Source organism: Theropithecus gelada, chromosome 4 (assembly GCF_003255815.1).
Source record: "Theropithecus gelada isolate Dixy chromosome 4, Tgel_1.0, whole genome shotgun sequence".
Taxonomy (NCBI): Eukaryota; Metazoa; Chordata; class Mammalia; order Primates; family Cercopithecidae; genus Theropithecus; species Theropithecus gelada.
This window is the reverse complement of record NC_037671.1, coordinates 72,090,004-72,114,914: the sequence shown is the minus strand read 5'-3', so window position 1 is coordinate 72,114,914 and position 24,911 is coordinate 72,090,004. Positions and strand designations below refer to the sequence as shown.

The window sequence follows — 24,911 nt, the reverse complement described above, 5'->3', positions numbered from 1 at the left end:
CTGTCTCTTTTTTTTTTTTTTTTTTTGAGATGGCGTCTTGTTCTGTCGCCCAGACTGGAGTGTAGTGGCACAATCTCGGCTCTATGCAACCTCTGCCTACTGGGTTCAAGCAATTCTCCTGCCTCCTGAGTAGCTGGGATTACAGGTGCCCACCATCATACCTGGCTTATTTTTAAATATTTAGTAGAAACGGGGTTTTACCATGTTGGCTAGTCTGGTCTCAAACTCCTGACCTCAGGTGATCTGCTGGCCTTGGCCTCCCAAAGTGCTGGGATTACAGGTGTGAACCACCACACCCAGCTGCCCTTCTTGTATCTCTTATTGGTATCTGGGTTCCCATCTCCCCCCGCATCACATTTTCTTTCTCATGGCTGGTGCACTTGGCATGGTGTGGACCCCATAAAATCCAGAAATTTGATTTTGAGCAATGTGGTCACCATGGCCATGTGCTGGGCCAGGCCACACCCAAAGGAGCCTTGGAAATATACAGACTCTGGAACTTCAAGGGGTGTGTGTAAGGGATGGGGAGAGGTCAGGTGGAATAGAGGACTCATATACAGACTGGGTGGCTGACAAAACTGAAGCCACCAGCCATCATTACGGAGCCCTGGGAGATGCGCAGATGTTAGCTCCCCAAAGGAAATATTGAATAACAAACTTTATCAAGAGTCCCAGTACATCTGAGCATGGTGGCTCATTCCTTTAATCCCAGCACTTTGGGAGGCTGGGGCAGGAGGATTGCTTAAGGCCAGGAGTTTGATACCAGCCTGGGCAACCCCGTCTCTACAGATAATAATATTAATAAAAATAAAAAAAGCTAGGCATGGTGGTGTGTGTGCCTGTAGTCATTCAAGCTACTCAGGAGGCTGAAGAGGGAGAATAGCTTCAGACCAGGAGTTCAAGGGTGCAGTTAGCTATGATTGTACTACTTCACTCCAGCCTGGGCAACAGAGTGAGACCCAGTCTCTTTAAAAAAAAAAAAAAGATTGTCAGTACAGAATTCACAAGAGTATTTTATGCTGTCCTTCAAAATAGAGGCATATGACTGCTTTCCCTCATCTGAATCTGAATGAGAGGTACTTCTATCTTAGTCTCTTCCCATATCTCAGGAAGCTGGGGAACACTGTAGTGGTTACAAGACAGATCCTGCAAGCCTATATTATAACTTCCGTATTTGAAAACACAATATAACCAGCCATAACATGATAATGCAGGTCCAAATAATGAAATAGCATAAAATACAGAGTCCTTTAATTTTGAAGTTAATGGAAAACTTTCTTTCAGCAGATGTGTACAGTCACAATAAGCACAAAAGTAAAGATAGTGAAACTATATTGTTCACACATAAATGAACCTGAGAACATCCCAAATGATTACAAGACATTACCTCCCAGCCTAATGTTGCACTCCCCATCAACATCCTGTACCCCAGTAAGAGACTCATCCTGTTTAGGAACAGGGCTGGACAGAGGATGAGAGTCAGTCATCAATTACATTATAGTCAAATGCATCTGATTGTGCAGTTTTATATAGCACTTTATAATTTGATTGCTTAAGCCGTAAATTAAACACTCAATCCTGCTTTTTTTTTGGGTAGGTGTAGTCAGAGCAAATGAATAGGAAATATATCTTTGCTGGCATGTGTTGAGGCAGGAGTGAATTAGGGAATTTTTTTTTTCTTGCTTCAAAGCTACAAAGATGAGCAAGATGCCGTCTTTCTGCTTCATAAGTACACCAAGTCCTCACTTAATGCCTTCGGTAGGTTCTTGGAAATTGTGACTTTAAGTGAAATCATGTATAATGAAAATGATTTTACCACAGCTATGTGATCTAAACAAGAGTTAAAGTCCTATGGCATATTTCTGGTCACAAAAACATCACCAATTTCTACATAAAGACACAAAACACAATATTAAACACTGAAACAAATGTGAGCTACATATACATTTAAGAAATATTAATAAAAACAAGTAAGATAATTATTTACCTAATTTTTGGTGAATCTGAGTGACAGTGGTCATGGTGGGGGAGGTTAAATCAAAGAATAAATGATTGCCAAGCGAAAATTAGAAGGGGCACCTCCTACCACTATACAGTTAAAAAACAAGAGCGAATATTGGTGGGCTTGCTGGGTGTTTTCCTACTGCATCAGTTTTTGTGTATTTGTATGATTATTGTATGCTATTTATTTACTTATTTATTTATTTTATTTTTGAGACAGAGTCTTGCTCTTTAGCCCAGGCTGGAGTGAAGTGGTGCGATCTTGGCTCACTGCAACCTTTGCCCCTCCGGGTTCAAGCGATTCTCCTGCCTCAGCTTCCCGAGTAGCTGGGATTACGGGTGCCTGCAACCATGCCCAGCTAATTTTTTGTATTTTTAGTATAGATGGGGTTTCATCATGTTGGCCAGGCTGGTCTTGAACTTCTGACCTCATGTGATCCACCCGGCCTCCCAAAGTGTTAGGATTACAGGTGCGAGCCACCATGCCTGGCCTAGTTATTTTTAACCAAACTCATTTTACTGCCAGAAGTATGGTTATTTATTATTATTATTATTATTATTTTTGAGACAGCGTCTCCCTCTGTTGCCTAGGCTGGAGTGCAGTGGTGTGATCATAGGTAACTGCAACTTCAACCACCTGGCTCAAGTTATCCTCCCTCCTTAGCCACCCTTTAGCTAGGACTACAGGCACATGTCACTATGTCTGGCTAGTTTTTATTTTCATTTTTTAATTCTTTGCAGAGATGGAGAGGTCTTGTTATGTTGCCAAGGCTGGTCTTGAACTCCTGACCTCAAATGATCCTCCCGCTTTGACCTCCCAAAGTGTGGAATTCCAGGTGTGAGCCACTGAGTCTGCTCTGACAAATTTTGATTTTACAATAATTTGTATTCATTCATTCATTTATTTTCCAACCCACTTATTCCAGTTCAGGGTTGAGGGTGGTTGGAGCCCATCCTGGCAGTGGAGGGCACAAGGCAGCTAACAGCCATGGACAGGAAGCACCACATAGCAGAGGATGCTCACACACACCCCCGCACTCACTCAGATGAGGATGATTTAGACACGCCAATGAACTTCAGTGCACAGCTTTGGGATATGGGAGGAAACCAGAGAACCTGCAGAAAACCCATACAGGCCTGAGGAGGATGTGCCAACTCCACACAGACAGTGGTCCAGCCAAGAATCATTTTTTTTTTTTTTTTTCTCATCCATCTAACAAAACGATGTTGAAGGAAACAATTTTATTTGTGGACCTGCTGTATCTTGAGTTGTCAATTTTCTTTCCAGTGACGTTAATAACACATTAAATGTCTTTTTTATTACTCCTAGGGGCTTAAACCCCTCTGAATGCTAAAGTGCTTAGGAGGGGCTAAATTTCCAGCTGAGGTTGGCCCTCTGTTCTCCAACTACACGTTTGCCTCTCTGTTCTGGTATTTTGGGAGATGTAGGTTATGGGACCGTGAACTCATGTGACCACCTATTCAAAACCTACTCAGAAAAGGGCAAAATGCCCATAGAACAAGGTCCTCCCCAAAGTCCTGCTCTCTGTGAGGGATCCCCTTGGGATCCTCTCTGGCAGAGTTAGCCCCATGAATGGTCCATGCTTGGCATTAGGGAGAAAAATAAATATAAAATGCAACTATTTGTCTTCCCCAAGCCTTTCCTGTTTCCTATTAATTAGCAGTGTTCAGGATTTGCTTTCAAGTACTCTGTTCCTCAACATTTAAAAAGATCTAAGCTGGCTGGGCGCAGTGGCTCATGCCTGTAATCCCAGCACTTTGAGAAGCCGAGGCAGGTGGATCACCTGAGGTCAGAAGTTCAAGACCAGCCTGACCAACATGATGAAACCCCATCTCTACTAAAAATACAACCACAAAAAAATTAGCTGAGCATGGTGGTAGGCACCTGTAATCCCAGCTATTTGGGAGGCTGAGGCAGGAGAATTGCTTGAACCTGAGAAGAGGAGGTTGCAGTGAGCCAAGGTCGCACCATTGCACTCCAGTGTAGGCAACAAGAGTGAAACTCCATCTCTAAATAAAATAAATAAATAAATAAATAAAAATAAAATAAAAAGATCTAAGCCAAATTTTGAATTTTGAAAAACTACTAATTGCTACTTTCCATACTGTCTGGAAAGGACCACTTGGACTTTAGATGACGAAGAGAGAGGATGGTAAAGAAGAACATTTTGGAAACTTCTGCTATGTCCAAAGACCATATTTCTATTTCCACTATGAAATTTTACCAGTAAGATGAAGGTATTTATGGAAGAAGGACAGGCAGTTTCTAGTTCTTTTTCTTAGTTACCTCCTTTTACAGATTAGATTCTTTCTGCATTTCTTTTTTAAAATAATTCTATTTTTCATTGATACATAGATATACATATTTTTGGAGTACATGTGATAATTTATTACATTCATAAAACTTGTAAAGATCAAATCAGTATACTTGGGCTATCCATCATCTTAAATATCTGTCTTTTCTTTATGCTAGAAATATTTGAATTATTCTTTTCTAGCTATTTCAAATATACAACAGCTTGTTGTAACCTATAGTCACCCTACTGACCTATCAAACACTAGGACTTACTTCTTCTAGCAAACTGTATCCATTAATTAACCTCTCTTCATTCTCATTCTTCCAATTCCCAACTTCTCTTCCCAGCCTCTTGTAATCACCAGTCTAAGCTCTGTCTTCATGAGATCCACTTTTTTAGGTCCCACATACGAATGAGCACATATAATCTATTTCTTTCTGTGCCTGGCCTATTTCACTTAACATAATGGCCTCCAGTCCTATCCATGTTGCTGCTAATGACAGGATTTCATTCTTTTTAATGGATGAATAATATTTCATTGTGTATCTATGCCACATTTTCCTTATCTATTCATTCACTGACGGGCACTTAGGTTAAGTCCATATTTCAGATATTGTGAATAGTGCTGCAATAAACATGGGAGTACAGCTATCTCTTCGATACATTGATTTCTTTTATTTTGGACATCTTTTTTGCATTTCTTGATGAAATGATTACAGTGGGTTTCAAATTTGGCTGCACATTAAAATCATTTGGGGAGTGTTAAAAAAATCCCAAAACCCAGGATGCTCTCAAGACCAATAACATTAGAAACCAAAGGCTAGGACCCAGGCATTGGAGTTCCCAGCTCTCTGAAGGAATCCACTGTATAGCCAAGGGCAAAGACCACCGGTTGTAGGTAGAAAAATGACATCTCCTGGTTTCTCTCAGCCAGAGCTGAGCAGTGTGTTTGGCTAACCCGCCATCCTGTGTTCCTTGGTGCTGCTGATATATTTTGCAGAGCAGCAATTTGAGACAACATACATGCCTCACAAGACGGCAGTAAATGACTACGTCATAAAAAACAGAAAAGCAATTTAAAAATCCTTTGATAAACTGGTGATAGAGGAACAAGGTTTTGTCCTATCACAACATTCTAGTCATCTTTAATTGAGCTTGAAGGCCTCAGCCTTCTGAATTCCAGTCATTGTCTTCTACCCGCAGCCATCAAAACACCTCCTCTTCTCAGGCTTTGGCCCTCTTTCTCTTTTAAAGAAATCACTACTGCTTTTACACACAAGTAGCTTACACAGTCACCGACAAAAATAAAACCCAATTGTCAAAGACATAGCAGAAACACTTGTTTTGCCTGTGAGGAATAATAACGTCCTCACATTTGGGGCAATAGGAGAAATTATAAAGGAGAGAGCCGGCAGCTTTGATAATGAAGACAGAACATGTTACTTCCCACAATAACTAAATTACGATGCCAAAAATTCTTGATTATGGAAGAATTCCAAAATATAAAAAAGGCTTAATATCTATAATGTATAAGGAACTTATTTGAATGAATCACAATCCAAAATATATATGTACAAATAAGTCAGTCAGGAAAGACTAGTAAAAAATGACTGAAAATTATTCAGCCTTACTAGAAATTTAAATACTGTAAATTAAAAGCATGAACTTATACCTATTTAATTTTCATAAGAATAATAACTAATACAAAATTGAGATAAATTTGGCACACTTTGACATTGCTGGTGACAATATAAATTAGATTAAATTTTTATGGCAATAAAAGACAATGTATAATCAGCAATCTTTTTATTTTTATTTTTGATTTTTAAACTTTTAAGTTCAGGGGGACATGAGAAGGTTTATTACATCGGTAAAGTCATGTTTGTTGTACAGATTATTTAATCACCCAGGAACTATCCAACAGTTATTTTTTCTGATCCTCTCTCTCCTCCCACCATCCACCCTCAAGTAGGCCTCAGTGTGTGTTGTTCCCCTCTTTGTATCCATGTGCTCTCCTCATTTAGCTCCCACTTATAAGTGAGAACATGTGGTATTTGGTTTTTAGTTCCTGTGTTAGTTTGGTGAGGATAATGGCCTCCAGCTCCATTCGTGTTCCTGCAAAGGACATGATCTCATTCTGTTTTATGGCTGCATAGTATCCATGGTGTGTATATACTACAATTTCTTTATCAAATCTATCACTGATGGGCACTTAGATTGATTCCATGCCTTTGCTATATAATCAGCAATCTTACAATTTTATACTAGAGAAGTTTCCTTTGGAAAATAAGTTTGAAAAGAATAGAAACGTAGCTTAATGCAATAATGTTTATCACCTACCATTGAAAAATAGTTATATAAGTTTCAATGCCCTAAAATAGAAAACTGTAAATTATAGTAAATTATAGCATTTGATCATGCAGGTGTACTACACAGCTATGAAAAATACAATTATGAATAGTATGTAATAACATGAAAATATTTTAAAATGTGCAATGAAATTAAAATATGAAACTACTTATGTTGATTATAACTATGTACAATAGTATGTGAAAATAAAAGTAGCTAGAAGAGAATATGTAAAAATAAAATTAGCTGTACTAGTGCATGAGATTATAAATTATTTATATTTTATTTAAAGTTTCCTAAGGAATTTAAGAATTTTTTCATCACAAAAATAATGTATACTTTTTGATATGAAGTATTTGAAAAATAGGAAAACAGAATGAAGAAAAAAAAAATCTTCCGGGCCGGGTGTGGCGGCTCACGCCTGTAATCCTAGCACTTTGGGGGGCTGAGGCGCGCGGATCACCTGAGGTCAGGTTCGAGACCAGCCTGACCAACATGGTGAAACCCCCGTCTCTACTAAAAACACAAAAATTAGCCGGGCGTGGTGGCGGGCGCCTGTAGTCTCAGCTACTCGGGAGGCTGAGGCAGGAGAATCGCTTGAACCCGGGAGGTGGAGGTTGCAGTGAGCCGAGATCGCGCCATTGCACCCCAGCCTGGCGACAGAGAAAGACTCCATCTCCCCGCAGCCCCTCCCCCCCCAAAAAAAATCTTCCAAAGTTCCAAGTCTTAAAGGTAACCATGCCCACTCCCTGCTGGGGCCGGCGCCGCGCTTGCCTTGACGTTCACTTCCCACCGCCCCGCCCCGTCCCCCGCACCAGGAGCAACCAGAGGGCGAGCGAGGTGGCGGCACCTGCACTGGCTCCAGCGCGGGCTCCTGCGGCGTCCTGGAGGAGGAGGCCCGGACACTATCAGCGGCCTCCCCATCGACATTAAACCCAGAGAACTCTACTTGTTCTTCTGGCCTTTCAAGGGGGTATGAAGAGTCCGTGATCAAGCTCACCGCGAGACAGCTTGTTTGTTTTGTGATCTTTGACAGCTGGGCAGGAGCAGAAGCGGCCAATAATGCGCTGAACCGTATTCGCTTAGATCCCGAGAACCCACAGGCCCTGAGACTAGAGTTTGCCAAAGCCAACAACAAGATGGTCAAGAGCAAGCTAACGGCAACTCCAAATCCCACCAACGTGCACCCCGCCCTAGGAGCACACTTATTTCATCGCTCGGGACCCCTATGAGCTGAAGGGGGCTGCTCTGATCCCTGCATTCCCAGAGGCCTGGGCTCCTACCCTTTGTACACTACAGAGCTGACCCCACCCATCACCCATGCTGCATTCACCTACCCAGCTGCCACTGCAGCTGCCGCCGCCCTCCATGCCAGGTGCGCTGGTACCCATCCTCTGACACCACTCAGCAAGGATGGAAGTATCATCATTTCTGTTAGTTCTTCCGTCAGGTCACCGGGGAGTTGGTTCTGGGAATCTGTGGTGGTGCTGGGATCACCAGCAGTGGTGGCCCCTGAGCTCCCACCGCCCCCGGGCCGCCAGTGTACTCCTTCCTGTTCCCCTTCCTCCTTCCCCTTCCTACTCTTCTTCAGCCCTTTTCTGCACCCTCAAGCCTTTCTCCAACGCCTCTCAGGAGGATTTGGGGACCTTCTCGCTGGGGTGCCCAGATTCAGCTTCGAGGGTCACTGGGACCCTGCAAGGCCTGACCTCCCACCCAAACTTGCTTCTGTAGCTCCCCTCGAGGAAACGAGGCGTTTAATTTTGCATGTTTTCTCGCACGAATGAAGACGCTTACATTTGTGTATATGTCAGCGTACAGTTTGTTTTCACGCTGTCACCATAGCAACAGGTCCTGGCCCCCGGCGGTTCATCCTGCCTGGCCCCTCTCTGCTCGCCTCGCTCCTGCACCCACCACGCTCCCGCGGCCCCACACGCTTCCAGACTCAGCGTCCGCCTCCACCCAACAGATAGATGGGGTTTGCCTTTTCCTTTCAAATTGGGCTTCTCTGCTCCCATCTTCTCGGACGGGCCAGCAGTCATAGGAACGCCCTCTATGCGGTTCTGTTCACCTCTCCACAGTCACCCTGCCTGCCGCTGCTCCTCATTCTTTCCAAACCTTGAAATCAACCAAAAAGTGAAAAGTATTTTTGTACCCTGTAACAAAATATTTATGCATCATCATAAAAAAGCAACCATTATTGTGATATGTTACTTGCAGTGAAAGTGTGAGGGCTAGAAGTTCACAATTCATTTTTGTTTTTGTTTTCGTTTTTTTTTTTTTTTTGAGATGGAGTCTCATTCTGCTGCCCAGCTGGAGTGCAATGTGCCTCTCGGCTCACTCCAGTCTCTGCCTCCCGGGTTCAAGCTATTCTCCTGCCTCAGCCTCCAGAGTAGCTGGGACTACAGGTGCACACCACGCCTGGCTATTTTTAGTAGAGATGGGGTTTCACCATGTTAGCCAGACTGGTCTCCATCTCCTGACCTCAGGTGATCTGTGCACCTCAGCCTCCCACAATGCTGGGATTACAAGCATGAGCCACTGTGCCCAGCCTCACAATTCATTTTTATTTTAGGAATTTAAATAAAGTATGTGATGATTCTATTTCATTATGCTATGGGGAACACACATTAAAATGGCTACTATTAATGGTGGTGATAACTAATTTATTATATCCTGTAATGAATTATAATTTATTTTCCAAGGGTTCCTTCCTTCTGCTGCTGGTTGTATTTCAATTACTCACCCCCTGCCACCCTCTGCTATCATTTCTCAAAACCTGAAATATCATCCTAAATTTAGAGTTACAATTTTAGACATGTGCTAGTCCAAAGACAATTCCTTTAATCCAACTAGAGTTTAGAGTAACTGCTTGGGCCCTGATGCAGTAGCACAATTTCATTTCACTAAGTCCTTGGCTAGGGACTTTTCTTTCTGTTCCACGCTGGATGCTGCTAAGTAACCAAGAGCCAAACTAGGTCCTCAAGGCATGAATAAAGAACCCAGAAAAATACTCCTGATAATGTATTCTTTACTCTAGATGTTTTTCCTTTCAAATAGTTTTTATTTTCACCTTGTTTTTCTCTCATTATAATAGTAACACATGTGCATTATAGAAACCTTGAAAATTTGAATTTTAAATTAAATCACAGACAAAGAAAAAAAATCACCTGTGGTTTTAACACTCTAAGACAAATCCTATCAAATTTTGGTATATTCCCTTCCAGTCTCTTCCTGTACATCAGTTGATGTTTAATGTCAAAGTCAATTTCTCAACATAGATGGAAAGTTAAACATCTCTGGTTGCCTTGGGAAGGAAGTTGGTTCTGATGTCCCAGAAGTTCCCATTCAGCCTCATCTTATGATGGCCTTCCAATCCCACGCTCCAGCCACACCAAATTCCAACTACTTCTCTAGGTGCTGTTCAAGCGCCATCACCATTGGACACTCTCCCAAGGAGTATCGTCTACACACTCTCATCCATCCTCTTTGCTTTTCTTATTTGTTTGACTGGTAATTTCTAGGTGCTGAATTTGTGGTGGACAGATTATAATATGCATGGGGCACCAACAATAGCAAGGGACACTCACAATGTGGAGAACATCAGAATAATTAGAATACGCCATTTTAATTTCAGCCTGCATGTAACTTTTGTGGCACTTTGAAAACCATAATTTTATTTTGCAGTCTAGCAACTTCTTTTATTTTGAGAGGTCCTAAGCACAGAGGATGAAGTGTGGAGGGTGGCATGATGGAGTTTAGAGCCTCAGGCTTAGCTCTGCAATGACAAGACTTTCAAGAGTCTACCACCTCTTTGAAGGAAGACTGATGCGGCCCTTCCTTTACTGTGTATGCCTGTGTCTTCTCAGTTATTACACTGTATTATATTTCATTGCTTACAAGCCCCTTCCCTTGTTAGACAGTGAGCTCCATGAGGGCAGGACTGTGTCTTGTCATTCATGTAGCTAACCTCTGGATTTTGGCCTTATTGTTTTCTGTTGCACTATGGATAAATTTTCGTTTTGTTTTTGTGATCATTCATGACTAGGTATACTTCAAAACGCTACTGTGAAAAAACCCCAAATTTCCACATTATGTTTACTTTTTATAAACATTTTAAATAGAATCTTCCCCTATTAGCCCATGAAAATATTTAAGAGGCAAAAGAAGTTTAAAGTAAAAGAACGAATACCTTTTATAGTAGAACTCAGGAAATATTTGTTGAATAAATATGGTATGCTGCATGTTTATTTTTAGGTGGAAATGCAACCTGTAAGCCCACTTGAAACTCTTGGATCTATACATTTATAATTAGTAAATAATAGAAGAGTGTTCACATTGGTACAAAAGGAAGAGGGATTTCTCTCTCTCTCTCACTAGTTATCGGTATCATCCACATTAATATAAAAAAGAAGGCAATTCAGACTTATTTTTTCTCTTCAGGAATAATGTAACACTAATGGAAATCTGAATACTTTACAGCAAGATAGCATTACTTCACATGTCACTTTTGGATATTTCACACCTATCACCTTGTCCAAACTGACATTTATCTCAATACCTTATATTGCTGGTACTGTAGCAACAAATTGTAAAATCTTAATCATGTGACCATTGTTTACTCAATTCTGAATCTTAGGAGATTTGAAGTAATAGCTTACAAGTGAGTTTTTTAAAATTGAGAGTTAGAAAATCACCTCACTGAGTTCCCATAGAAATAAAAGATAATGCTCTAATAAAAATTCTGATACATCTGTGAACATACTCTCATTACATTTTTTCTAGGCTGTAGAAATGATACAATATTTGAAAAAAATTCTGAAAATTTGTTTTTATTGGAAAAAAAAAGCCTCTAGGTATCCATATCTGTAGCACATATTGGCTTAAAAGTTAAATATCCTTTTGAGCTTTTAAAGCAATATTCTAGTTAAAGAGCTAATTTTAATATTTTGAACAGGTAATTGCATTTTCCATGCATTTTTGCCAAAGTAGATGCAACCTGGAGAGCAAGCGTTTTTTTTCTTTCTTTTTTTCTTTTCTTTTTCTTTTCTTTTTTTTTTTTTTTTTAGCAGAATTGGAGATTACAGATTGACACAGATTGTATAACTTAGTGCTGGGATTACTTGTTATTTTTATTGTTTTTTATTTTACTTATTTAGTATTATGACTTTCTTGATGTGAAAATTTGGGACCCAGAATAAATAATCCTAGTACTCAAAACAGAAATGGAGGACACATTTAAATGCACTATTAGAGGAAGTGTAGCTTACCTTTTTTTTTTCCTAAAGAGATAGACTTAGAGCTTCCTATGAATACCACATTCTGAAAAAATGTCTTCAAAACTCTCTCAGCTCTATGGGAGGCTTTCATAGCAAAGAGAAAATATGACTAGCCTTTGACTGAACTTGATGACTTTTTGTTGGCCTGGACTAATTGACTTCTTTGACTTTCATCCAAAATAAGGATTATAGTTTATGCTGTGATTCAGCACACACACATACAAAGATGCACACATACACATATAAATAAGACAGAAGTTCCTTTTTGGGTTAAGATGGTAGATTGAACATATACATCTAATCTTGTTCCTTTTGAAAAACCCACTAAAACTATAGTGATGAAATACTTTAAAAAAAGACATAAACCCATAAAAGAAGAGAAAAGGAAAGGAGATGACAACAACATAATTTTGGAAGTGGGAAAGCAGATGGACAAGTTAGGTAACTGACTAGCTGATACCAGAAAGAAAACCCTATGCCAACACTGAGAAAAGCTAGGAACAACAAGATTTACACTTTAGAAAACTCAAAAGGCTCAGGAATTGGCAACATTAGGTACTTCTTGATCCAAGCATAAAGGGGGGATAACTAAGATATGGAAGGTTGCGTGCAATATCCCCCAGACTCCTGGGCATATGGTCCTCTTCTATTCCAGCAGAAGATGGAAATCTTTAGATGAGAGGTCACCCCCTCATCCAAAGATACATCCAACACAGTCAAAGGACAGGTATTCAACCAAAAGCTGGGGTATTAAGTGATCATAAACAGATTGAATGTTGAGGACCCAGTGCAACCTGCTCACTATCATAATAATGGTAGTAAGACTTTTTCCCTCCAGGAGTAACTACTTTCTGGGGAATCTGATCAGTGCAAGAAAAAAGAGCTAAAGATACTGTTGCCAGGAATTCCCCCAAAAGTGGTTGACTCAGGTCAACCTATGGTGAAGATCAAAGTTAATCAGCTGTAATACACTCAGAAACTCCAGTCACCCTTCTAGTCTTTAACATTTTATTATGAGAAAACATTCAAGTTTACTAAGTATCTAAGGAAATCTTCCAATACAAAAATGAAGATCAAAAGCAACTAGAAGGTAACAGAAACTAAGGAAATGAAAATTTCAAAACATTGTCAATATCTTCACAGATATAAGGCAAAATACTCTATCCATGCAACAAAAATAGGATACTAAAATAAAAGAACCCTTAGTCAACAACAACAAAAACAAAGAACCTTAGAAATGACAGCAGAAATGAAAATCTTAGTAAGAGATTTGGAAGATAAAATTGGCCAAAACTCCTAGAAAGTAGAACAAAAAGACAAAGAGGTAGAAAATGAAAGAGGAAGGATAAGAAAATCAGGGCCAGTATGCAAGTCCAACTTTCAAATAACAGATTTTCATAAAGCAATAACAGAGAAAATGAAGGGAGAAAAAAAAAACCCAATAAGATATTCTAGAATGGATACTAACTATTTCCAGACATACAAGCTCTTAAAAATTTTGCCTTCCAGACACTCTTCTCAGGAATGTATGATAGGATGTACTTCATCAAAATGGCAAAGTAAACAAAGAGAGAGGGAGACACAGCCACAGAGCAGGGTGACACAGAGAGACACAACAAGAGTCAGCAGGGTGACAGTGAAGGAAAATTCCCGTGTGAAGGCAGTGTGCCAGGTGGAGAGGGAAATTGGTCCAGATAGGACTAGTGTGAATTGAGGGACAGACACACTGACAGCTGTCATCATCATGCCTTCTGTCATCATATCATCTTTTTTACCTAAAAAAACCTGGATTTTTACTCTCTGAAATAATGGAGTGAATCAAGAAAGACAAAAACACGAGATCCTGAAAACTGAGAATCCAATCTAGAAGAAAATAAAAAGGAATTCAAAAGATAATGGCTGTGCAGCAGGCTTAGAGAGCGGCCAGCTCAGGTAAAAGAAGAATGGAGGTTTCCAGAATGTGTTCTCAAAGAAAAGTCACAATGGGATCGATTGGTCACCTGACGCAATTTACCTTGTGGAAAATATTACTGAGAGATTATTGGAAGATGTGGGAAGAATTATGAAAACAGCAACAATCAACAAGCTATTTAATTTACTACAGGAAAAGCAAAAGGTAAGAAACAACCATAGTGCAATGTAATATGTATACATAATGTAGACACTGAATTTTGACTTCTCAAAAAACTATAGTGACTTATGTTGAAAGGTTGGGAGGGTCTGCAGAAGGAAGAGTGAAATCTTCATTTACCAGAATAGAAAGTAAACGGTATTCAAAATGAATTAGTCAGAAGTCAGCAGTACACTCATATTATTGGAAAAATATGGAGATACGTAAATATCAAGAGAAATAGCTAAAATAAATAGAAAATGGCTGCTCCTGGAAAGGGGCCTAGGGATAGAGTGGGAGAGTTGAGGAAGAAAATCATTATAATCTGTAACAAAGGGCTTATATCATTTGCCTTTTATTATTTTAAGTTGAACTTTCAATTTTGAGGCAATTGTAGATTCACATGCAATTTGTAAGACACAACACAGAGATTCTGTGTACCCTCTCTTCAGTTTCCTACAATGGGAGCATCTTGCAAAACTATAGTGAAATATCACAGCCAGAATATTAACATTGATCCAGTCAAGATATAGACATTTCCATCACCACAAGGAGTCCTCATGTTGTCCTTTTAGAGCCATACCCCCTTCCTCCCAGCTCCCACCATGATTACTGGCAACCACTCATGATATGCATTTCTATAATTTCAAGAATGTTACATAAATGGAGATACACACACACACACACACACACATATACACATATATATATATATACACACTTCCCACACTACACTAATGTATGATACATCAGTAATACTTAATAATTAATGATATGTGATCTTTTGGGATTGGTATATTTTCACTCAGCATAATTCTCTCAAGATTCAAACACATTGTTGTGTGTATCAATACTTCATTCACCTTTACTGCTGAGTAGTTTTCCATAGCATGTATGTGCCACAATTTCTTTAACCTTTTGTCTATTGAAAAGTTTGACCAATAGGCAAAAGGTTAAACAAATTGTGGCACATACATGCTATGGAAAACTACTCAGTAGTATTTTAAATATTTATAGTACATACATAATATCATCATATGCAATACATTAATATATCATATGTAATATACTAATATATGTAATATATTATATAATAAATATTAATATTACTCTGGATTGTTTCCAGTTTTGGGTCATTACAAAGAAAGCTACTATGACCATGCATATATAGGATTTATGGGAACATAACAATTTCGCTGGGTTAAATGCCCAAGAATAAAATTACTTGGTCGGATAGTAACTAACTAAATAGTTTTAAGAAACTACTAAACTGTTTTCCCACCAGCAATGTGTAAGTGATCCGGCTTCTCTACATCTCCCCCAGCATTTTGTGTCATTCCTATTTTTTGTTTTAGCCATTCTGGCAGGTGTGTAGTGATATCTCCTGTAGTTTTAACTGGCCTTTCCCCATGGGGCTGATGATATTAAACATCTTTTCTTGCACTTATTTGCCATGTTTATATGCTCTTTGGTGAAATGTCCTTCATGTTTTCTGCCTATTGTCTAATTCAGCTGGTGTTTTTTTTTTACCCCCCTCGTGGAGTTTTGAGAGTTCTTTATATATTCTAGTCAGATACGTCATTTGCACATATTTTCTCTCAGTTTGCAGCTTTTTTTTTCATCCCCTTAGTGTCACTTGCAGAGCAAAAGTTTTTAATTCAGTGAGGTACACTTTATCTCCTTCCTTCCTCTCTCCCTCCCTCCCTCCATCCTTCCCTCCCTCCCTCCCTCCTTCCTTCCCTCCCTCCCTCCCTCCTTCCTTCCCTCCCTCCCTCCCTTCCTTCCTTCCTTTTTATTTGTTTATTTATTTATTTATTTCAGACGGAGTCTCGCTCTGTTGCCCAGGCTGGAGTGCAGTAGCGCGATCTTGGCTCACTGCAAGCTCCACCTCCCGAGTTCATGCCATTCTCCTGCCTCAGCCTCCCGAGTTGCTGGGATTACAGGCACCCGCCAGCACGCCCGGCTAATTTTTTGTATTTTTAGTAGAAGCGGGGTTTCACCATGTTAGCCAGGATGGTCTTGATCTCCTGACCCTGTGATTTGCCCACCTCAGCCTCCCAAAGTGCTGGGATTACAGGCAGGAGCCACTGCACCCGGCCTCTTTCTTTCTTTTTTGATGGAGTCTGGCACTGTGGCCTGGGCTGGAGTGCGTGGTGCAATCTCGGCTCACTGCAACCTCCACCTGCCAGGTTCAAACGATTCTTCTGCCTCAGCCTCCTGAGTAGCAGGGATTACAGGCACCCGCCACAATGCCCAGCTAATTTTTTGTAAGGATAGTGCTTTTGTTGTCAAGCCTAAGAACTTTCTGCTGAGTTCTAGATCCCAAAGATCTTCTCTTACTTTTTTTCTAAAAGTTTTATGCTCTATATTTAAGTCTGTGATTCATTTTGTGTTACTCTTTATTACTTGACCTTTAAAACCAGGTATACATATACTACTTTGGTAAAACCAAAAATCTTTGAATAAAACCTAAAAGGCTCAAGAAATGACACTGGCTCTTATTACTTGTGATACATTCTATAATATGTATTTCCTATTCTGTCCTATCCTATCCTATCTTACAACAGACCCTCCCATCTCATTCTATAACTTCTCTTCCCATCTTGTTTCATTTCACTAAAAGAATGCTGATCATAACCCACTCATTTGATTTCACGACACTCTACCATAGCTTGAAAAGCACGGTAGATACAGTGTTTTCTACCTGGTTCGCATCCCTCAGTTTTACTTTTCAGTATGTCTTCTTTTCTAACTTTTCTTTATCGCCAATTCTATCTCAGATGTTGAAAAAAATCACCCACTGCTCTTTGACCCAAAAGAAAAAAACTACTTTTTCCTGAGGTTTATTACTTGCTCCCTTCTCAGTGCTTCCCTAGGAGGTGACCAGAACTGCACACAGTCTGCATTTCTACTTAATTTGAGTCCTAAGAGAGCAAGGGCAGGCTCAACAGCCAGTTGAAATAAATTCTGGGAAAATGAGAGACGCTGTTGTTATTTTCTCTCTTAAGTTCTATGCCTTTTTACGGTCACATCAGAAATAGAACATCATCTCCTTATTCCTCACAAAACTATATTCTCAGTGACTTTCTGAAACACTTTTTTATTTCAACAGTCATTACAAACTTTTGGTATATGATTGATTATTCCTATGGCAGGTAAAACATACTGTGCACAGGGCCTGCAACCACAGTAAACTAGGTTGCTGGGAGATTCAATCAAAATAGTTATAGACCCATGTTTACCAAATATGCTAACCAGTACTTTTTTGTGATTTGGTGAACTTGATTTTTTATTGTGTTTGTTCCCAGGCTTGCTAATTAACAACATTCAGAAATACTAATTCACACTAATGAGGGAATCTATTATGTAAGATACCACTGCACTTGAGTATTTCTCTTCACAATCAAAGACCCCATTTACACTGAGTAGATAATTCATGCATCCTCAGCATCTTAAATTACATTAATTATGATATGAATGTCTCTAAGATTCTCTATTAAAGATTGTCAATTAACCTTACTTACTGGCTAGCAGAAATGCTGGCAAAATTTCACGGAATAGTTCCTGACACTTAATTAAAACGAATTTCTCTGTTTTGAGTGATGGTGCGAAGCACTAGAGAGTTTTCAAAAACAATTAATATGGTCTCTACTGCTAAAACTGCTGATCATACATCTAGTAACTGCCCATAAGGTGAAAAGAAAAACACAATAAAATTTGTTTTCTTTCTTCTTTTTAATTGCATATGTTATATATACTATCTTTATTCAAATGGAAACACAGGATATGTTTTTATATATTCCTTAAAAATTATTGCAACTGTAAAATACTGGAGGAGTTTCATTATCTTCTTAGAGTCACTCAAATACTCACTGATTTGAGTACCTCAAACACTTACTTACTGCTGAACTGTGATTCAGCAATAAGAGTTTTAATAATATCATACTCTTTGCCTCTGTGATGCATCTCATTTGTGTGTGGGCTTTTTAAAACCCCCAAACAATTTTTATTAATAAAGTTTAATTGATTCCTGAATAATTAAATAGTAAACCATTTATTTGTTCACAATGTGTTCATTATTAATTCATTTAAAATAAATATTTTCCAAAGTTCTATTATGTGCCATGCACTGTGCTGTCATATAGTAAACCAATGTCTCTCTCTCAGAGTAACTGAAGTATTTCTGGCAAAGGCGGTATTTCCACTGCCTTTATCTTTAATAAAGGAAGTGGTCCCTGATACATAGTATTATTTCTGTGATTACATGAATTATTCAACATGAGGACTCTTAAAACTCACTCCAAGGAATAAAGGACTAAAGTTTGTATGAGAATATAACTTTTAACCTTCCATTTACCACAGGTAGAAATTGTCATCAAGTACTGGAAGAAGGGAAGACAAATACATGCAAATTAATCAAGTCCAGGATTTCAATTCGTCAAAATTCATGCAGAAATCAGCATTAATTAATAAATAATAATATATTTAATATATTGAGTACCTATTCTGTGCTGGGCATTGTACAAGAATTTTACACACATTATATCTTATTATTACTCACATAACCCTATAAGGTAGATATCATTTCTACCACCCTAAAAAGAGAGAGAACAAATTAAAGTGGCAGTGAGGTTAAGTCATTTGTCTCATCTCACTCAACCTAGTGGGGGAACTAGGATTTGAAACAAGTTCTGTTTTACTCCAACACTAAGCACTGTGTCTGATTAATTCAATTTTCATAAAAATTTCCTTGAGAATATACTATAGTCATAGCACTATCGGTTTCCCAACAGCAAATAAAGACAGAAAACTCACAGCCTGGTGAAAACATTTTTTTTTTAAACTCACATACAAAAACCAATTTTTATAGATTTTTATAGTTTCAATAGTATATCATTGAAGTGTGCGTAGCAAAAGCAAGGTAAATTCATAGACTAGAATGACTGCCTTTATTAGAACCAAACAGTGAGATAATCCCGGTAAAGCCAAGTGGTCAATCACATTCAGATCACTGGGATAGTCACTGCTCCATACCTGACATCATCTCAGATAGCCTTCTCAATGTATAACTGAACTAGTCAAATTAGATGAGATCAATGAATTGCTTTTTTTTTTTTTTGTTGAGACAGGGTCTTTTTGCGTTGCCCAGGCTGGAGTGCAGTGATGTGATCATGGCTCACTGCAGCCTCAACCTCCTGGGCTCAAAAGATCCCCTCACTTCTTAGCCCCGCAACTGGCTGGGGCTACAGGCATGTGCCACCATGCCCAATTAATTTTTATATCTTTTGTAGAGATGGGGTTTCGTCATGCTGCTCAGGCTAGTCTCTAACTCCTGGGCTCAAGTGATCCACTGGCCTGGGCCTCCCAAAGTGTGGGGATCACAGGTGTCAGCCACTGTGCCTGGTGATGAATTGCTCTTACCATTCTAAGCTAAAACACTACTTCATCTTAGGGGGAAACATTCTGAATCAATGGCAAAATGAGTGAGGGGAGTTATGTAATCCTATCTCCACAAGGACGAGATCTGTTTCCTTCGAACCATATTCAGAGATATCTGATTGCAATCAAAGCAGCCATGTTTTATAATGACACTACAAATTACAGAATCACAAATCTATATTATTAATCAAATCTGCTGGAGAATTCTAAATAGATCTTGATATGGTTTGGCTCTGTATCCCCACCCAAATCTCATGTTGAGTTGTTATTCCCAATGTTGGGAGAGGGACCGGGTGGGAGGTGAATGGATCATGGGGGTAGATTATGGTTTAAAAGTGTGGCACTTCACCCTTTACTCTCACTCTCTCACTCTCTCTGTCTCTCTTTCTCTTCTGACACCATGTAAAGACACGCTTCCTTCCCCTTCACCCTTCTGACATGACTGTAAGTTTCCTGAGGCCACTCAGGCATGCTTCCTATACAGGGTGTGGAACTGTGAGTCAATTAAACTTTTCTTCATAAATCACCCAGTCTCAGGCAGTTCTTTATAGCAGTGTGCGAACAAACTAATACAGATCTGGTAAATTTTCCCCCAACTTTCCACTCTTATTCAGCTAGCAGTAATAGTGCTAGGAAATGTCAACATGTTAACCCCAAAATCATCTGGACTAACTTGTCTAGAGATGGTAACATAAGCATTGTTAAAAAAAATGGAAATTACTCACTCAAAACCGTTCAACCACATGGAGATTGAACAACCTGCTCCTGAAAGACTACTGGGGTACATAACAAAATGAAGGCAGAAATAAAGATGTTCTTTGAAAACAATCAGAACAAAGACACAATACACCAGAATCTCTGGGACACATTTAAATCAGTGTATAGAGGGAAATTTATAGCACTAAATGCCCACAAGAGAAAGCAGGAAAGATCTAAAATTGACACCCAACATCACAATTAAAAGAACTAGAGAAGCAAGAGCAAACACATTCAAAAGCTAGCAGAAGGCAAGAAACAACTAAGATCAGAGCAGAACTGAAGGGGATAGAGACACAAAAAACCCTTCAAAAAATCAATGAATCCAGGAGCTGGTTTTTTGAAAAGATTAACAAAATTCATAAACCACTAGCAAGACTAATAAAGAAGAAAAGAGAGAAGAATCAAATAGACACAATAAAAAATGATAAAGGGGATATCACCACTGATCCCACAGAAATACAAACTACCATCAGAGAATACTATAAACATCTCTACACAAATAAACTAGGAAATCTAGAAGAAATGGAGAAATTCCTGGACACATACACCCTCCCAAGACTAAACCAGGAAGAAGTTGAATCCCTGAATAGACCGATAACAGGCTCTGAAATTGAGGCAATAATGAATAGCCTACCAACCAGAAAAAGTCCAGGACCAGATGGATTCACAGCCAAATTCTACCAGAGGTACAAAGAGGAGCTGGTACCATTCCTTCTGAAACTATTCCTATCAATAGAAAAAGAGGGAATCCTCCCTAACTCATTTTATGAGGCCAGCATCATTCTGATACCAAAGCTTGGCAGAGACACAACAAAAAAAGAGAATTTTAGACCAATATCCCTGATAAACGTCGATGCAAAAACCTCAATAAGATACTGGCAAACCGAATCCAGCAGCACATCAAAAAGCTTATCCACCATAATCAAGTGGAGTTCAACCCTGGAATGCAAGGCTGGTTCAATATACACAAATCAACAAACATAATCCATCACATAAACAGAACCAAAGACAAAAACCACATGATTATCTCAATAGACACAGAAAATACCTTTGACAAAATTCAACAGCCCTTCATGCTAAAAACTCTCAATAAATTAGGTATTGATGGGACATATCTCAAAATAATAAGAGCTATTTATGACAAACCCACAGCCAACATCATACTGAATGGGCAAAAACTGAAAGCTTTCCCTTTGAAAACTGGCACAAAATAGGGATGCCCTCTCTCACTACCCCTATTCAACATAGTGTTGGAACTTCTGGCCAGGGCAATCAGGCAGGAGAAAGAAATAAAGCGTATTCAATTAGGAAAAGAGGAAGTCAAATTGTCCTTGTTTGCAGATGACATGATTGCAGATGACATATTTAGAAAACCCCATCATCTCAGCCCAAAATCTCCTTAAGCTGATAAGCAACTTCAGCAAACTCTCAGGATACAAAATCAATGTGCAAATATCACAAGCATTCTTATACACCAAAAACAGACAGAGAGCCAAATCATGAGTGAACTCCCATTCACAATTGCTTCAAAGAGAATAAAATACCTAGGAATCCAACTTATAAGGGACGTGAAGGACCTCTTCAAGGAGAACTACAAACCACTGCTCAATGAAATAAAAGAGGACACAAGCAAATGGAAGAACATTCCATGCTCATGGATAGGAAGAATCAATATTGTGAAAATGGCCATACTGCCCAAGGTAATTTATAGATTCAATGCCATCCCCATCAAGCTACCAGTGACTTTCTTCACAGAATTGGAAAAAAGTACTTTAAAGCTCATATGAAACCCAGAAAGAGCCCTCATTGCCAAGACAATCCTAAGCCAAAAGAACAAAGCTGGAGGCATCACGCTACCTGACTTCAAACTATACTACAAGGCTACAGTAACCAAAACAGCTTGGTACTGGTACCAAAACAGAGATATAGACCAATGGAACAGAACAAAGGCCTCAGAAATAATACCACACATCTACAACTATCTGATCTTTGACAAACCTGACAAAAACAAGAAATGGGGAAAGGATTCCCTATTTAATAAATGGTGCTGGGAAAACTGGCTAGCCATATGTAGAAAACTGAAACTGGATCCCTTTCTTACGCCTTATACAAAAATTAATTCAATATGGATTAAAGACTTAAATGTTAGACCTAAAACCATAAAAACCCTAGAAGAAAACCTAGGCAATACCATTCAGGACATAGGCATGGGCAAGGACTTCATGTCTAAAACACCAAAAGCAATGGCAACAAAAGCTAAAATAGACAAATGGGATCTAATTAAACTAAAGAGCTTCTGCACAGCAAAATAAACTATCAGAGTGAACAGGCAATCTACACAATGGGAGAAAATTTTTGCAATCTACTCATCTGACAAAGGGCTAATATCCAGAATCTACAAAGAACTCAAACAAATTTACAAGAAAAAAACGAACCACCACATCAAAAAGTGGGCAAAGATATGAACAGACACTTCTCAAAAGAAGACATTTATGCAGCCAACAGACACATGAAAAAGTGCTCATCATCACTTGGCCATCAAAGAAATGCAAGTCAAAACCACAATGAGATACCATCTCACATCAGTTAGAATGGTGATCATTAAAAAGTCAGGAACCAAGAGGTGCTGGAGAGAATGTTCAGAAATAGGAACACTTTTACACTGTTGGTGGGACTGTAAACTAGTTCAACCATTGTGGAAGACAGTGTAGCGATTCCTCAAGGATCTAGAACTAGAAATACCATTTGACCCAGCAATCCCATTAGTGGGTATATACCCAAGGGATTATAAATCATGCTACTATAAAGACACATGCACACGTATGTTTATTGCGGCACTATTCACAATAGCAAAGACTTGGAACCAACCCAAATGTCCATCAATGATAGACTGGATTAAGAAAATGTGGCACATATATACCATGGAATACTATGCAGCCATGAAAAATGATGAGTTCATGTCCTTGGTAGGGACCATGGATGAAGCTGGAAACCATCATTCTCAGCAAACTATTGCAAGAACAGAAAATCAAACACCTCATGTTCTCATTCATAGGTGGGAACTGAACAATGAGAACAGTTGGACACAGGAAGGGGAACATCACACACCAGGGCCTGTTGTGGGGTTGGAGGAGGGGGGAGGGATAGCATTAGGAGATATACCTAATGTAAATGACGAGTTAATGGGTGTAGCACACCAACATGGCACATGTATACATATGTAACAAACCTGCAAGTTGTGCACATGTACCCTAGAACTTAAAGTAAAATTAAAAAAAAAAAACAAGGAAATTACTGTTGTATACCTCAATTGACAGGTGAAGGTATAGCAAGAGAATAATTGTAGTGTATGCAATGATAAAGGGAATAAATTGAGCAGACTTGCCATATTTACTGAAAAAGAAGACAAATCGTTTCACATTTCACTGACAGTAAACATACAGCTGGCTTACACTGTTTCATTAGCAGCATGAATTATACAAAAGAAAACATGCTAAGCAGCAAGCATGGTATAACACAGAAAGCTTTGAACTTAGACCTAAGTGCAACTTCAAACCCCAACTTTGGCATTCAGACTGAATTATGTGGGCAAGTGATTTACATTTTCTGAGTCTCAGTTTCCTTATCTGCAAAATGGCTATGTGTGTATTAAATGAACCAATTCATAGAAAAGGTCTAGCCAATGCCTCAATACATTAGGTGCTAACAATGCTATTTTCCTTTTCTTTCTTAGGCTCTATGAGTGAAGGATACTACAGGGAGAAATAGAAAAGTCCATCAGACACTGACACTGTCTTCACAGAACCCACAGGATGTTGAAAATAAGCTTTAAATGTCTGGGATGGTAGATTGCAACACTAGCCACAATGCTTGCAGCTTCTCACATGAAGAGGTGGAATCTCTTTCTTCATCTCTTGCATTTGGGCTGTCCCTGTCATTTGCTTTGACCAACAGGACATAGTGAACATTATGCTGTGATAGGTTGAGCCTGAACTTCAAGAGGCCTTTCAGATATCAATGTACTGCTCTTGGGAGCCCACCACCACCATGTGAACCAGCCCAGCCTGCTGGAGGATGAAAGACCATATGAGTAGAGAGGAGTAATCCTAACTGAGGCCCCCTTAGTCTGGTCAGCACCAGTTAATACAGCAGCTGAACACAGAGTATGAGTCGGTTCATTTAAGACCAGAAGAACTGCCTAAAGAATTGTGGGCTAAACAAATGGTTGCTGTTTTAAGCCACTAAATCTGAGGGAGAGGGATTAGCTATGCAACAGATAACATACAAATGTAAGAAGATATGGGGTCATGACATTTTTCAATCAAAAGACAAAATTATGGGAACAATAGTTTCAAAACAATAGTTTCAAAAGAGTTTTGGGAATGATTAGTCATCAATTCCAATAGAATGATGTGGTATAAGAATTGCTATTGCATTAGATTAATGAAAGTTGCAAATCTCAGGGTTTCACGTGCAAATGATTCTTGGTAGCTGGAGGTACAGAGATTAATTTTTCCCAGGCAATATTATTCGAGGTTTCTATGTTTTTGGAGTTCAGAAACTGTTGTTATGCATTATACATGGCAAAAGAAGAAAAAGATGGCAAGGGAAGAAAAGCTGAACAAAACTAGATGTTGAAAATAAAATACCTGTAAAAGG

The 24,911-nt window shown here is 39.1% G+C and overlaps 1 protein-coding gene and 1 pseudogene across 5 annotated transcripts in view; one reads left to right on the top strand and one right to left on the bottom strand.

Annotated features, from left to right (window-relative positions):
* The window catches only part of KCNQ5 (potassium voltage-gated channel subfamily Q member 5), a 572,501-nt gene that overhangs the window by 33,846 nt on the left and 513,744 nt on the right, over window positions 1-24,911 (bottom strand). The gene's annotated exons all lie outside the window — the stretch shown is intronic.
* On the top strand, window positions 4,157-8,106 carry LOC112622124 (annotated as a pseudogene).